The following is a 17,486-nucleotide window of genomic DNA, read 5'->3' as shown; positions in this document are numbered from 1 at the left end:
CTTTACAAAATTGGTCGATAGGATAATGGTTCTTTTGTTTCAGGATAACAGGAAGTCTCGATCAAAAACTCCCAATAGTTCAAGAGGTACAGTCACTTTTGTGAAGCTCTGGGTGGTCCACGACCCAGAAAGCACGATGAAGGTTAAATCAGCACGGTCTTTCAGGCCTCAAAGTGGCGAGTATTTTACTCGCCATGGCGAGTACAAACAAGTACCTGGCGAGGAGAAATGTTCATTCACTCGCCAAATGCGAGTACAGTTGCTGAAACAAATTGTCGATGTGGCTAGTTCTTCTTCTTCTTCTACGTTCCCGGGGTTTGGCTAGTAAAGTTTGCTGGCTGGCTAGTGCATTTTCAGAATCACTAGCCTTTGGTTAGTTCACAATTGTTTGGACTTTCAGGGCTTTCTTTGTACAGCTCTGTTTATTTTTGTCTCCAGCACAAGAGCCGGGCAACTCTGACTCTGTGGCCTTATTGCTGGGGCTGTCTCTACCCACCCTGTTTGCTCTGTGTGGCTGGCTGTTCTGGTGCGCCAGACACACCTCCACTCTCCTCGAGGTGATCGACCTGCTAATGGGGCTGAACAATTGTCGCTGTACAGCGGCGGTCAAAGCGACTGCCAGCGACAGCGATTCGGATGAAACGGTTCCTAGCGAGACATTGCCGGAGGGTCAAGTAGAGCCAGAGAAAGACGCACCACCAGCCCCGGATGCTCAAGGCATTCCCAGAGAGCCTTTAGACTCTACCGCTTCGCCAATATCAAACACGGCAGATTCTACTGTTGTAAACGTTCCAAACACGACACCACCCAGAGGCAACCGTGCGTCACTGAAGGGCTTTTTATTAGCAGTTCAGACTCAAGGCAATAACATCGTTTCTGCAGAATCTACGACGACTTCGACAATTGCAAAGGCAAAAGGGGCTGCTGGTATTGGCGTTCTAAGGAAGATGTCATTCAGACCGAAGGCAGATTCTACTGTTGTAAGCGTTCCAAGCACGACACCACCCAGAGGCGACCGTGCGTCACTGAAGGGCTTTTTATCAGCAGTTCACACTCAAGACGATAACAGCGTTTCTGCAGACTCTGCGACGACTTCGGCAATTTCAACAGCGATGCAGGGCATTCCCAGCGAATCTTTAGACTTTACCGCTTCGCCAATAGCAAAGGGAAAAAGGGCTGCTGTTGTTGGCGCTCTAAGGAAGATGTCATTCAGACAGAAGGCAGATTCTACTGTTGGAAGCGTTCCAAGCACGACACCACCCAGAGGCGACCGTGCGTCACTGAAGGGCTTTTTATCAGCAGTTCAGACTCAAGGCGATAACAGTGTTTCTGCAGACTCTGCGACGACTTCGGCATTTTCAACAGCGATGCAGGGCATTCCCAGCGAATCTTTAGACTTTACCGCTTCGCCAATAGCAAAGGGAAAAAGGGCTGCTGTTGTTGGCGCTCTAAGGAAGATGTCATTCAGACAGAAGGCAGATTCTACTGTTGGAAGCGTTCCAAGCACGACACCACCCAGAGGCGACCGTGCGTCACTGAAGGGCTTTTTATCAGCAGTTCAGACTCAAGGCGATAACAGCGTTTCTGCAGACTCTGCGACGACTTCGGCATTTTCAACAGCGATGCAGGGCATTCCCAGCGAATCTTTAGACTTTACCGCTTCGCCAATAGCAAAGGGAAAAAGGGCTGCTGTTGTTGGCGCTCTAAGGAAGATATCATTCAGACAGAAGGCAATTAAGACTCATGACGACGCCAACACTTATGCAGACTCTGAGACTGTGTCAATTGCATCAGTGTTGCATTCCAGCAGTTCTCTAGACTCTGCAACTTCACCAGCGACAGGCTCAAATCCATTACAAAAACTCTTAAACGTGGTCGGTATCGGAGCTAAACCGAAAAGAGAATCTTTGACCATACCACTACCTTTAGCATTGATAAGAAAGATAGAGTATGAGACGTAGAGGTTACATGCCGAGTATTAGTGGATATTAAGGGGAGGGGTGGCACGGAAAATTGAAACTTGCTGTTTGCAATTTATTGTGCAACAACACCAATACAGCGGTTCAGAGACACAGACGTCATGAAGCTTGATGAGGCTGATAACACCAATACAGTAGTTCAGAGTCACTGACGCCATGAAGCTTGATGAGGCTGATAACAACAATACAGTAGTTCAGAGTCACTGACGCCATGAAGCTTGATGAGGCTGATTTCACCAATACAGTAGTTCAGAGTCACTGACGCCATGAAGCTTGATGAGGCTGATTTCACCAATACAGTAGTTCAGAGTCACTGACGCCATGAAGCTTGATGAGGCTGATAACACCAATACAGTAGTTCAGAGTCACTGACGTGGATATTAAGGGGAGGGGTGGCACGGAATCTTGAAACTTGCTGTTTGCAATTTATTGTGCAACAACACCAATACAGCGGTTCAGAGACAGATATACTCTCTTGCTTAGCGCTTAATGTCTGTGGAATAACTTCAAAGCTAAAATTTCCTGAATTTGTCAATTTTATTGCTAAATATGACATTATTTGTTTTAGCGAGAGCAAACTGGATGATGTTGATGAGATTAACATTCCAGGATATATAGCATTCTATAAGAATAGAGGACAATTTCGCAGAAAATCAGGTGGTGTATTAGTTTTAGTACGGGAAGTGTTTGCTAATAATATAACTATTTTTGAAGAAAAAAAGCTGTCACATAAGATAAAAGAAGAGATGAAAATATGGTATAGATTTTTGGATGTAGAAATGTGTGAGAATGCGCTATTTTTTAAGTTAGATAAGAAAATACTTGGCCGTGACACCCTTTTCTGTGCTTTATATATTCCCCCAGAAGGATCACCGTACCATAATAAAGATGTTTATGCTGAATTAGAAGAGGTGTACATGCAGTTTGGGGTAGATAATGATTATGTATGTCTTTTAGGAGACTTAAATTCCCGCACTGGTCATCTGAGTGAAATGTTGTATGAAGATGATCAGCATTTAGAAGGTTTTATTGATAATTACTTGTTTGACTCTGATGAGGTTGGTACTCTAATAGGTGAGCGGGCCTCCAAGGATAATAATACTAATAACCTTGGTTTTAAATTGATTGATTTTTGTAAAATGACTGGCTTAGTTATTGCTAATGGTAGAGTTGGCGTTGATATAGGGGTTGGTAAATGCACATGTAAGGATAAGAGCGTTGTTGATTATTGCATCCTGTCAAAAGATTTGTTCTCGAAAGTTAAATATTTTTCTGTGATGGAATTTTGTGAAATGTATTCCGACGTACACTGTCCTGTTGTTTTGCATCTATTAAAACAGAATGAAGTACGCGCTAATGATTGCCTAGCAGACGATGTGAAAAAAAACAAAAATGAAGATTTGCTGTCTAAAAGTATAGAAAAGGATAACAAGTACACAAAACCAAAATGGGATAATAACAATGGGACCAAGTTAGCTTTTGCAGTTAATCTGAATGAGGACGATATTTATACTGTTGAAACTAAATTACAAAATATGCTAGCTACAAGTGAGAGTACGACAACAGATGATGTTGATAGTGTTACTAATAAGGTTTGTGATATTTTAAATTGTTCTGCTGAGATAATCGGTGTAATTAAAGAACAAAAATTTATGAAAAAGCCACGTTCAAAGAAAGTCAAACTGCAACAACCATGGTTTAGTGCAATATGCAAAGAGAAAGGAAAAATATTTGTACGTGCGAAAAACAAAGCAAGACGCTTTAAAAATGTGTTCAATGAACATGAAAAAAAAGTGCTTTTAAAGAATACAAAAAGACAATAAAAAAGGAATGCAAGTTGTATCATAATGAGTTTGTTAAAACTTTGAGAAAGTTAAGAAGTACTGACCCGAAAGCATACTGGAATCTTCTAAATAAAAATTAAAAAAAATAATTCCAAAATTAACTATCCAACTTGTTCGGAGTTTTTCGAACATTTCACTAAACTACAAGAGTGTGATAAAAATGAAATGGATGATAGTAACGAACCCTTAAACGAAGCAAGTAATGAATTTCTTAATGCGCCTTTTACAAAGGAGGAAGTTATCAAATGTTTAGACAAGCTGAAAAACAATAAGGCATGCGGTCAGGATAAAATAATTAATGAGTATTTAAAAGCGTCACGTGATCGAATGATTGATATTTATGTATTGTTGTTTAATGTTGTTTTGCAGTCAGGAAAGGTTCCAACACAATGGGCTGTAGGTGAAATTATTCCATTGTACAAAAATAAAGGCTCCCAAGCTGACCCCACCAATTATAGAGGAATTACTATACTCAGTTGCTTCGGAAAACTTTTCAGTGCAATTTTAAATGCCAGGTTATCAAATTTTTTGGAGAGTAATAATAAATTAGGTCAAGAACAAACAGGTTTCCGCACAGGTTTTTCAACAGTAGACCATGTTTTTACTTTGCATTGTATATTAAATTTTTTTCTCAACAAAAAGAAGCGACTGTTTTGTGCATTTGTAGACTATGAAAAAGCGTTTGATAAAGTTCGCCGTGCATTTTTATGGGAGAAATTAGTTAGTTCTGATGTTAATGGGAAGTTTTTAAAAACTGTAAGAAATATGTATGAAAATGCCAAGTTTTATTTTTTATTTTTATCATTTATCTATATATATATATGGCCAGGAATCTGTCAGTGTGTCCAAAAAGTGTTACACAAACACCATTTTTTAGACTTGCTTTATCTTATTAATGTTGTTGTGGGTAAGAAAGGAGATGTGGTTTTTAGCAGAATAAAACTGTTTTTATTGGTATGGGCCACCTGGGGCAGTTAAAAACCCGTTATAAACTGTTATTTTCTAATTTTTCACCGATCTTTATGAAATGTTGTGGTTAGGTTGGTTGTCCCTAACTGAATTTCAACAAGAATAAAAAGTTGATTTTTGGCAGTTAAAAAACCGTTAAATCCCGTTTTTTCACCAATCTTTATGAAATTTTGTGAGTAGGTCCGTTGTCCATAACTGAGTTTCAATACGTACTTTTCAGAAGAAAAACAAGCTTTTGTCAGTTATAAACCGTTATTTTCTAATTTTTCACCGATCTTTATGAAATGTTGTGAATTTCAACAAGAATAAAAAGTAAAATTTTGGCAGTTAAAAAAACGTTAAATCCCGTTTTTTCAGGAATCTGTCAGTGTGTCCAAAAAGTGTTACACAAACACCATTTTTTAGACTTGCTTTATCTTATTAATGTTGTTGTGGGTAAGAAAGGAGATGTGGTTTTTAGCAGAATAAAACTGTTTTTATTGGTATGGGCCACCTGGGGGGGGGGGGGGGGGGGGGTCAGTATAGTGTCTTGAGCACTTAAGGTATTAGAACACACCTGACAGTACGCTGGAGTAGCCTCCCTTCCCGGATTTAGAACGCGTTTCGTGTCGTAACAGATTATCCACTTATTAGCCATATCCGTATGCAAAATAATGAAATAAACATTAGGAAATGTCAGAAGTTTACAACTATCGACATTCTCTATCAGTGCAATAAAAAACAATCGTTAGAACTTGCATTTACGACATGTCGTGCGTGAGAACGTGTCACTGTAAACAAGCACTTCTTGCCTGGCTGAAGAACCATACGAGTCAATCTAAAACAGACAAGTAATGGAAAGCAGTCTGCGGATAAACATAACAAACTGCTGATGAAAAAGTGTGTTCGTCCCTGCTCTGGATAAAAGACATTGGACTGATGACAACGTGGCAGCGTTCACGCGAACAGATTTTTTTTCAGATTATCGCTTCTACATTTTATTGCACGTACTTGGGGCAGATCAGAATTTCACACTGGAAGATGACAAATTGGTCTTGTGAGTTGAGAACCACATGTTCTTTGCCGACAGAAATCACGATGGGACAAGATGCAGATTGTGTTGAAGAGATGTTTGCAGATTATCGCATCTACATTTTATTGCTCAGATCAATGCACGAAGTTGGGGTAGATCTGAATTTCGCAATGCCGGAAGACGACAAATCGGTCTTTTGAGTTGAGAACCACATGTTCTTTGGCGGCAGAAATCACTATGGGACAAGATGAGGATTGTGTTGAGGAGGTTAATACTGACTGACTTTAGATGAAGAGTTCCTAGACCTGGTTTTTGTAGAGAGGCATCATGATGATATCCTGTGTTTTTTTTAACGTTCTTGGTGACAACGCGCCAGAATCGCACGAAGATCGAACTCTCGAAGAAAACAAGTTTATCGCTGAACATCGGAAATGTGAAAGTATTACTCTTCCTGTCTGATCAGTCTCCCCGTTAAATCTACAGGCTACATTATTTATCAGGTAACTTACCAAACCGGAGTGTGTGTGTGTGTGTGTGTGTGTGTGTGTGTGTCAGTGTCAGTGCGTGTGTGTGTGTGTGTGTGTGTGTGTGTGTGTGTGTGTGTGTGTGTGTGTGTGTGTGTGCCGGATTACCACCATTAACGCACCCTTTTGGACTTTTCTACGTAACCTTACTATGCCTGCTGTGACATTCACGAGGATTATTGTGATTCTTGGACAATCGTGTGCCTGTGCTGGACTTGCAGGAAGACAAACGGCGTCGGAACGTATACGTGCTGCCAAGTGTGCATGCCCAGAGCGCAGTGTGAACCGAGAGTGAATGTGTCATTGTGTGGAAGTTTTGCTTGATTGATTTATTCATGATTTAATTTGCCTTTTGGTTCAATAGAAAAATCTGTGTACGTTATACTTTGTATTTTGTGGTGTGATTCGCCCGAGTGCGAGACCCCCATCCCCGAACGCCTCTGTGGGTAGAATTGTATAATTGTGTGAGTAACGTGAGTGTGTAGATGAGAATGTGAAAGTTGCTTTGGACCCAGACACACACAGCAGACTTCAACGCAACAGCTAAGTTTCAGCCTGACAAAGAAATTCGAGTGACACAGCTAAGGGCTGTACTTGTTATTTCTCTATTAAAACAAATGTTTCAAGATCTTTAGGCCAATAAAAAATAAATTGTCTGTTTCTAATAACATGGGTAAACAAAATAGGGTAGGTAGGTAGGGATTTTTAATTTTTTTTGCCAGGATAGAATTCTTCAAAATAACTAAATGACACAAAGAGACAAGACTCGCTATAGATTAATTTATATAAAAAAAAGTAAAAAATGTGACAAAGAATATAAAATGATTGTTTTACCTGGTCTGGAATCTTCAGTAGTAATTGCATTAAAAAAAGTCTGATATATATATATATATATATATATATATATATATATATATCAATTATCATGTTAACTTTTTCTTAAAATGGGTGCGCTAAATCCTAGTCTGTTTGTTTTTAATGGACTAAGCAATCCTTGGACTGACAGAAAATATGTATTTTAAAATGTCCAGTTGCAAATTACTTATTTTTCTAATTGTAAGAGAATATACACTCTTTTGTGTTCAAATGGGTAGGGGGCGGGGGTAGTAAAAGGATCACAGTTCAAGATTGTGCGCGACAAGAGGTGTGTTTCTTTTAACTGTGATAAAGAGCGACAACTCAACTTGGTATCTAACACTATTTCTGAACACTGTAACCACTGTAACCACTTTAGCACTTTTAATTTATTTTTTCTGTCTTCCAAACTTCTTCTTCTTCTCCTCCTCTTCTTCTTCGTTCATGGGCTTAGACTCCCACGTTCACTCATGTTTTTAGCACGAGTGGATTTTTACGTGTATGACCGTTTTTACCCCGCCATTTAGGCAGCCATACGCCGCTTTCGGAGGAATTCCAAACTTCTAATTCAGCTTCAAAAAATGAGAAAAAAAGGTGTTTTTTTAATTCAACAGTTAAATCACTATGTTGGATATTCTATTTTGCTTCCCTATTTATCTTAAGTTTTTGATCATCTGATTACCTTGCTTTCCTATTTGTAAGATAATATGTGACCCTCCACCACGAAATGAGTCGCATGTCACCTCGCGCGGTTCTGCGCTAGGCTCAATATAAGTCCGGGGAGTGTCTTGTAACAGTGTGAGGGTCACCTTAGTCACAGGCTTATAACTCAAACAGTTTTCGCTCTTTTCTAAAACGGGTTTCACCACTGGATAGAGCATAAAAAACTCTTTAGGAAAATGTAAAAATATGAAAATCATGCAAAGGTGACATGCGACTCATTCCGTGGTGGAGGGTCACATATGCACTCTTTTCTGAAAAATGAGTAGGGGGTGGGGGTAGTAAAAGCATCAAAGTTCAAGATTTTGCGCGACAAGAGGTGTGTTTCTTTTAACTGTGATGAAGAGGGATAACTGAACTTGGTATCTAACACTATTTCTGAACACTGTAACCACATTAGCACTTTTAATTTTTTTTCTGTCTTCCAAGCTTTAAATTCAGCTAATAAAATGATTAAAAAAGTGTTTTTTTCTGAATTCAACAGTTAAATTACTATGTTGGATGTTCTATTTTGCTTCCCTATTTCTGTTCTGAAGTTTTTGATCATCTGACTACCTTGCTTTTCTATTTGGAAGACAATATGCACTCTTTTCTGAAAAATGGGTAGGGGGTGGGGGAAGTAAAAGCATCACAGTTCAAGATTTTGCGCGACAAGAGGTGTGTTTCTTTTAACTGTGATGAAGAGGGATAACTAAACTTGGTATCTAACACTATTTCTGAACACTGTAACCACTTTAGCACTGTTAATTTATTTTTTTGTCATCCAAGTTTTGAATTCAGCTTACAAAATGAGTAAACAAGTGTGTTTTTTCTGAATTCAACAGCTAAATCACTCTGTTGGGTGTTCTTTTTTGCTTCCCTATTTCTGTTCTGAAGTTTTTGATCATCTGATTACCTTGCCTTTCTATTTGGAAGATAATATGCACTCTTTTCTGAAGAATGGGTAGGGGGTAGGGGTAGTAAAAGCATCACAGTTCAAGATTTTGCGCGACAAGAGGTGCGTTACTTTTAACTGTGGGATGAATTCAACAGTTAAATTACTATGTTGGATGTTCTATTTTGCTTCCCTATTTCTGTTCTGAAGTTTTTGATCATCTGACTACCTTGCTTTTCTATTTGGAAGACAATATGCACTCTTTTCTGAAAAATGGGTAGGGGGTGGGGGAAGTAAAAGCATCACAGTTCAAGATTTTGCGCGACAAGAGGTGTGTTTCTTTTAACTGTGATGAAGAGGGATAACTCAACTTGGTATCTAACACTATTTCTGAACACTGTAACCAGTTTTGCACTTTTAATTTATTTATTTCTGTCTTCCAAGCTTTAAATTCAGCTAATAAAATGAGTAAAAAAAGTGTGTTTTTTCTGAATTCACCAGTTAAATCACTATGTTGCATGTTCTATTTTGCTTCCCTATTTTTGTTCTGAAGTTTTGATCATCTGACTACCTTGCTTGTCTATTTGGAAGATAATATGCACTGTTTTCTGAAAAATGAGTAGGGGGTGGGGGTAGTAAAAGCATCACAGTTCAAAATTGTGCGCGACAAGAGGTGTATTTCTCTTAAAATTTGTGAAGAGGGATAACTCAACTTGTTATTTAACACTATTTCTGAACACTGTAACCACTTTAACACTTTTAATTTATGTTTGACTGTGTTCCATGCTTCAAATTGGGCTTCAAAAATGGATACATAAGGGTTTTTTTCCAAATTCACCTGTAAAATCACTATGTTTGATGTTCTATTTTGCTTCCCTATTTCTCTTCTTCAGTTTCTGATCATCCGATTGTTTTTTTGTTAACATATTCACAATACAATATCACAATTTCTTCAGTAGGGTTTGCGTGAAAAAATCTCATACCTATGCTCAAACTTCAGTCGCTATCTCAAAATTTTGCGCGACAAGCTCTATTCATTTTGTTTTTTCCTGATAAACAAAACACTGAACTAACATAAAAACAAACCTTTAAAACTGCCTAACCACTTTGAAATATGGCCTCAGGTGTGAACTCCAGCCTTAAGGGGAGGTTCTAGCATGGGTGAAAGCGATTTTTCCAAAAAAATGTGATTTTGGGGTTCTTGCAATAATGGGTAGATAAAACATTGTATAGTATTGTGGTGGAAGAAATTTCACCAAATCATTAAACTGTTAAAATGACAGTTTAACCGCCAAAAAACACTCTGCTCCTTGTTTCTTGGTCCCTAATTGTCGGATTTACACCAACATTGGCACAGTGATCCATTGTCCCTAACTGATCTCCAATACAAACTTTTCAAGAAGAAAAAGTTAATTATTGGCAGTTAAAAAAACCTTTATAAACCGTTATTTTCTAATTTTTCACCGATCTTTATGAAATGTTGTGGTTAGGTTGGTTGTCCCTAACTGAATTTCAACAAGAATAAAAAGTTGATTTTTGGCAGTTAAAAAACCTTTAAATCCCGTTTTTTCACCAATCTTTATGAAATTTTGTGAGTAGGTCCGTTGTCCATAACTGAGTTTCAATACGTACTTTTCAGAAGAAAACCAAGCTTTTGTCAGTTATAAACCGTTATTTTCTAATTTTTCACCGATCTTTATGAAATGTTGTGAATTTCAACAAGAATAAAAAGTAAAATTTTGGCAGTTAAAAAAACGTTAAATCCCGTAAGATCTACTTTATTCATAGGTTTGTGTGTGTTCGTTTGTAAGAGCAGTGAGTGATAATAGCATGACGTTAGGCTTTTTGAGCTAGCATCGTGGCTTACGCGCTTAGGACGAGGATGTTAATGACAAAACCAGGAAATCCCAACAAAGTGTCTGTGCATCAGTCATTCCTGTCCCTTTTCTAAGTTACACACACACACACACACACACACACACACACACACACACACACACACACACACACACCTAAAGTGTGGATGGTTACCTAAGAGGCGGCACTGGGTGTAGTGCCTTTCTAGTGCACTTGCACTACAACAGCACTGGGTGCAGTACTCGCTCCGGCATCGAAGAATTTTGCACTAAAAAATGCACAAAATTTGACCTATTTCGTCGCCTATAGAGGACGGAAAGAATGTCATTTTGAACATTGTTATGACATTCTTTCCGTCAAAAAAGTCAATTTAACGGTGTTAAATGAAGCGACCATCCACACAATTAGGTTGCCATCCAGAGTTTAGGTTGCCATCCACGTGTGGATGGTTGCCTTATGGTGATTTAGGCAACCAAACCTGTGGAAACATGGGTACACACACACACACACACACACGCACGCACACACACACACTGAAAAAAACATATGCAAGCATCAACATTTCAACGAGACAAACCCAATGCTGGTGTGTCGAAGGAGACAGCCACAGCGGGCTTGTTCGAATCAAAGTATCACACCATATCTTCAGCGTATTACCAATACCTGTCCCAATATAGACCAGTTGGTCTAAGAGGACGTTAAACCCTAATAGTCAGTCAGTCTCTCTCTCTCTCTCTCTCTCTCTCTCTCTCTCTCTCTCTCTCTCTCTCTCTCTCTCTCTCTCTCTCTCTCTCTCTATTCCTGTCACCGCCCTCAATCTGTGCCTTGTACAATGATCTGGTAATTTTATTTAAGTTTATTTTATTTAATTAATTTTATTTAAGTTTTTACCTTGTGTTTTGTGTTGAAAAATAAATACATACTCCAGAATTGACAAAAAGTGTCTTGTACATTTTACGTGTTCTTTGTAAAATATTGCCCCAGCCCCTCCACCTGTGAAGAAAGGACACCTGTCTAATAGGGACACCATTACCATACCCCAAGGGTGTCCTTTAGAGACAGGTTTTACTGTACTGCCGAACAACACTTTTCTTCCAAGTTCCATTGTAACGAAACACTTGCCTGGAATTGTAATGTCTTTTATACACTTAAATACCTGCCCACAGATAAAATGGAGCCACAACCCCAAACCAAATATAATATCCCATCTAAAAAAAAAAGTCACATCCCCAAACGCAAGATAATTAACCCTAACTGCCGGATGCAAATTGAAACACATTTTTTTCATTAGTTTTAATTATATTTTGCCTGAGGAAAACAAAACAGCCTGAAATGGACTGGGTGGTCCAGTGGTAACGCACTTGCGCTCGGAAGCGAGAGGTTGCGAGTTCGAACCTGGGTCAGGGCGTTAGCAATTTTCTCCCCCCTTTCCTAACCTAGGTGGTGGGTTCAAGTGCTAGTCTTTCGGATGAGACAAAAAACCGAGGTCCCTTCGTGTACACTACATTGGGGTGTGCACGTTAAAGATCCCATGATTGACAAAAGGGTCTTTCCTGGCAAAATTGTATAGGCATAGATAAAAAATGTCCACCAAATACCCGTTTGACTTGGAATAATAGGCCGCGAAAAGTAAATATTCGCCGTAATGGCTTGAGGTTTACTGGCCGATGTGAATGCGTTATATATTGTGCGTAAAAAATGTCTGTTTGTCTGTAACAAAATTCAATTTCAAACGGCAGAAATTAATATGTGGTTTAAACAAGTTTATTCAATAAATTAAAATGTAAAGCGCGGAGAGCAACGGTTAATTGTGGTTCGCGCTATATAAGCTCTCATGATAATAATAATAATAATAACAAGTCGCGTAAGGCGAAAATACAACATTTAGTCAAGTAGCTGTCGAACTTACAGAATGAAACTGAACGCAATGCAATTTTTCAGCAAGACCGTATACTCGTAGCATCGTCAGTCCACCGCTCATGCTCGTGGCAAAGGCAGTGAATTTGACAAGAAGAGCGGTTTAGTAGTTGCGCTGAGAAAGATAGCACGCTTTTCTATATCTCTCTTCGTTTAAACTTTCTGAGCGTGTTTTAATCGAAACATATCATATCTATATGTTTTTGGAATCAGGAACCGACAAGGAATAAGATGAAAGTGTTTTTAAATTGATTTCGAAAATTTAATTTTGATAATATTTTTTATATTTTTAATTTTCAGAGCTTGTTTTTAATCCAAATATAACATATTTATATGTTTTTGGAATCAGAAAATGATGGAGAATAAGATAAACGTTTTATAATTTTTTATATTTTTTTACAATTTTCAGATTTTTAATGACCAAAGTCATTAATTAATTTTTAAGCCACCACGCTGAAATGCAATACCGAAGTCCGGGCTTCGTCGAAGACTACTTGACCAAAATTTCAACCAATTTGGTTGAAAAATGAGAGCGTGACAGTGCCGCCTCAACTTTCACGAATAGCCGGATATGACGTCATCAAAGACATTTATCGAAAAAACGAAAAACAAAATCGGGGATATCAATCCAAGGAACTCTCATGTAAAATGTCATAAAGATCGGTCCAGTAGTTTGGTCTCAATCGCTCTACACGCACGCACATAAAACACACACACACACACACACACACACACACACACACACACACACACACACATACACCACGACCCTCTTTTCGATTCCCCCTCTATGTTAAAACATTTAGTCAAAACTTGACTAAATGTAAAAATTAGATAGCATGACTAACCTACCTCCCTAAGAATATTTGCAATTGCCAATGAGCTTTGATCATATAAACTAAGAATGTCACAGACCTATGGGTAACCAAGCACCACTAACACCTACACAAAACCACCACCCCCCAAAAAAAAAATTCAACAACATTCGATTTTCGACTGAATCATTCAGGTACGAATACTTTTTCCTTTCAAACATTGTTTTTATCATGTTTCGTAAGAAATCACTCGATTTATAGCAGTTTCATTCTCAAAAGTGATGTACGTTACTATTTGGATGACGACCATGCACACTTTACCCGTGGGGCTGGGCTCGTCCATCTCGCACGTAGGTGTGAAAGTCCTGTTGTCATTGATAGATCATATGCAAATGACCAAGGGAGACTAGTTAGGTCACGCTTGTCACAACATCTCGGCAAAACGAGAACGTTTTATTTTGGTTATAAGTAATTTTTCTTTACACAAAATCAACAAATCGTGTCGATTTTCACGAATCACAGACAAAGCATGCATTGCAAGCAATTTTTTTAATATTTTTTTAGACTTAGTAGACTGTGTGAACCTCGAAATCGATCTTTGGCGGCCATCTTACATTTACCGCGGACTGTACGACCGTTTGACTGACCGATACCGAATTTACACAAGGATAATAACGTACATCTCGCATCACTTTTCCAAGCGAAATGAACGAAGTTGGCAGCTCCGTCGAGCTCATTTTTGGTCTCATTAAACACTGCATTCATTTCCTGTCTGGTTTGTATGAAGGATTTACCGGTCGCGCACGTGTTCGGAGTACAGTTCTTACAAAACTGAAAGCACCCAAAATTGCGTAACGCTTTTTTCTCCAGAATGACTAGGTAAGGTTGGAATCACAAGTCCGTTATTCATTGCTTACGGCATAAATTTGCCACCATGTTATACCAAAACGTTCGTCCATTCATCCTCTTTCATCCAACACAAAAATGTTCTTTGCAAAAAAAGTTTATTAGAAGCAGGAGCCTGCCAAATAATTCAAGCGGGCTCTTTCCTTCTTTCGACGCCATGACAGATTCTTGGCCATATACGACTTGTGTCTGTCTGTGTGTCTGTGTGTCTGTGTGTCTGTGTGTGAGTTCGCGATGCACGGCCAAAGTTCTCGATGGATCTGCTTCAAATTTGGTGGGCATATTCAGGTAGACCCGGGACAGGACACAACCTGGTCGATATTTCAACACGTGCTCTCAGCGCGCAGCGCTGAACCGATTTTGGTTCCACCTCAGCTACCCGGGCCCCCATACCGACACACCAAAGCCGCTACACCACATCACAACGCCAAAGTTCTCGGTGGATCTTTTTCAAATTTGGACACCGTATTCAGCTACACCCCGGACACAATATCATCGATGAGATATTTCAACACGTGCTCTCAGCGCGCAGCGCTGAACCGATTTTGGTTTTTGTGTTCATTTCACCATTATAAGTAACTCTTCCTTATCTTCTCCAGGTTTTCAGCGTTTACCTCCCTTCCTTCGTATGGTGCACTATAGTATGAGTGGGGCATCTTCGGATATTCCCGGCGTTCTGTTACTATTTTTAGAAGGTCACCGCAGTGTCCAGAACGTAAATTGGACCCGTAAATTATCCTCACTGTAAAAGTGCAAAGGTCGAATCAATTTATAGCCACGCGAAAAATACACTGTCATCTATCTCTCTATATATACGGCTTCTCTGTGTTTGTGTGTGTGTGTGTGTGTGTGTGTGTGTGTGTGTGTGTGTGTCTCTCTCTCTCTCTATGTGGGCAACACCTGGGGATTGTTCAGTTCTGTTTGTGATGTGGTCTGGCGGCTTTTGTGTATTTGTATGTACTGGCCTTCCTTTGAGAAGCCATAACAGTTCAAAAGGGCTTAGAGATAAGCTCTAAATTGCTCAATCCTGTTTGAGTGGAGTTCGCCTCCAAAGGTGATTAACACGGTTACATTCGTCGACAAGGATGGGACTCGATATGGTCAGGAATGGCATTATGGCCACTGAATCATTTTCGTGCTGTTCCCATTCCACGAATCTGGGAGGGGCCTAAGCTTGGCGGGTCCATTGTTCGGACCCGGCGAAGCCGGCGTACGGCTCTAAGTATTTCATCCCGGCGAAGCCGGCTACCCGGCGAAGCGGGTATTCATTCTAGTTATCTATATATATATACGATTTGTGTCTGTGTGTGTGTCTGTGTGTGAGTTCGCGATGCACGGCCAAAGTTCTCGATGGATCTGCTTCAAATTTGGTGGGCATATTCAGGTAGACCCGGGACAGGACACAACCTGGTCGATATTTCAACACGTGCTCTCAACGCGCAGCGCTGAACCGATTTTGGTTCCACCTCAGCTACCCGGGCCCCCATACCGACACACCAAAGCCGCTACACCACATCACAACGCCAAAGTTCTCGGTGGATCTTTTTCAAATTTGGACACCGTATTCAGCTACACCCCGGACACAATATCATCGATGAGATATTTCAACACGTGCTCTCAGCGCGCAGCGCTGAACCGATTTTGGTTTTTGTGTTCATTTCACCATTATAAGTAACTCTTCCTTATCTTCTCCAGGTTTTCAGCGTTTACCTCCCTTCCTTCGTATGGTGCACTATAGTATGAGTGGGGCATCTTCGGATATTCCCGGCGTTCTGTTACTATTTTTAGAAGGTCACCGCAGTGTCCAGAACGTAAATTGGACCCGTAAATTATCCTCACTGTAAAAGTGCAAAGGTCGAATCAATGTATAGCCACGCGAAAAATACACTGTCATCTATCTCTCTATATATACGGCTTCTCTGTTTTTGTGTGTGTGTGTGTGTGTGTGTGTGTGTGTGTGTGTGTGTGTGTGTGTGTGTCTCTCTCTCTATGTGGGCAACACCTGTCGATTGTTCAGTTCTGTTTGTGATGTGGTCTGGCGGCTTTTGTGTATTTGTATGTACTGGCCTTCCTTTGAGAAGCCATAACAGATCAAAAGGGCTTAGAGGTAAGCTCTAAATTGCTCAATCCTGTTTGAGTGGAGTTCGCCTCCAAAGGTGATTAACACGGTTACATTCGTCGACAAGGATGGGACTCGATATGGTCAGGAATGGCATTATGGCCACTGAATCATTTTCGTGCTGTTCCCATTCCACGAATCTGGGAGGGACCTAAGCTTGGCGGGTCCATTGTTCGGACCCGGCAAAGCCGGCGTACGGCTCAAAGTATTTCATCCCGGCGAAGCCGGCTACCCGGCGAAGCGGGTATTCCTCTAGTATTAGTATATATTATGATTGTATTGATTGTATTTATTGTTCAAAATGCCCCCAGGGGTTATGGACTAATAAAACTTGAACTTGAACTTGTCATGAAGCTTGATGAGGCAGATAACACCAACACAGTAGTTCCGAGTCACTGACGCCATGAAGCTTGATGAGGCTGATAACACCAATACAGTAGTTCAGAGTCACTGACGCCATGAAGCTTGATGAGGCTGATAACACCAATTCAGTAGTTCAGAGTCACACCAAACACACATCACGCACTCACTCACACACACACGCACACACTCTCTAACGCACGCACAAGCACACGCACATACATACACACACACATTTTGTGTGCGTGCGTAAACCATCATCACCGTCATCATCATCATCATCATCACCATCATCATCATCATCTTCGTCGCCGCCGTTGTTATCGCCGTCGTTGTCGTCTTTTTTGTTTTTAGCCTTTCGTCTCAGTCGCACTGAGCTGCTACGTGTTAAACTAAGCACAGACTTGCGTCATTAGCTCACTGACGTAGTCGTCTGGACAATGACGTCGAAAGTTTTCCTCTCCAGGAATGGATTCTGTAAAACACATCGTTCTTCCTCCTCATTAGGAAAAATCTCACTGCTGTCAGCGACGTCAGTGACAGATCTCATAATGCGTGCGTGGGCGACACTTTTCATGTACATAACAGGTAAGCACTTTCTGAATATTGTGCTAAGATACGGTCGCGGTCGATTCTGCAGAAATTACTCTATCCCAATATGCCCTTCCCTCCTTTTCTGGCCGACCATCTCCATGTGTGTGCGACAATTTTTACACGCATAATAGATGCGTATGA

The sequence above is a fragment of the Littorina saxatilis genome, linkage group LG8 (genome assembly GCF_037325665.1).
Source record: "Littorina saxatilis isolate snail1 linkage group LG8, US_GU_Lsax_2.0, whole genome shotgun sequence".
In the NCBI taxonomy this organism is placed as follows: Eukaryota; Metazoa; Mollusca; class Gastropoda; order Littorinimorpha; family Littorinidae; genus Littorina; species Littorina saxatilis.
This window is presented reverse-complemented; position numbering follows the sequence as displayed.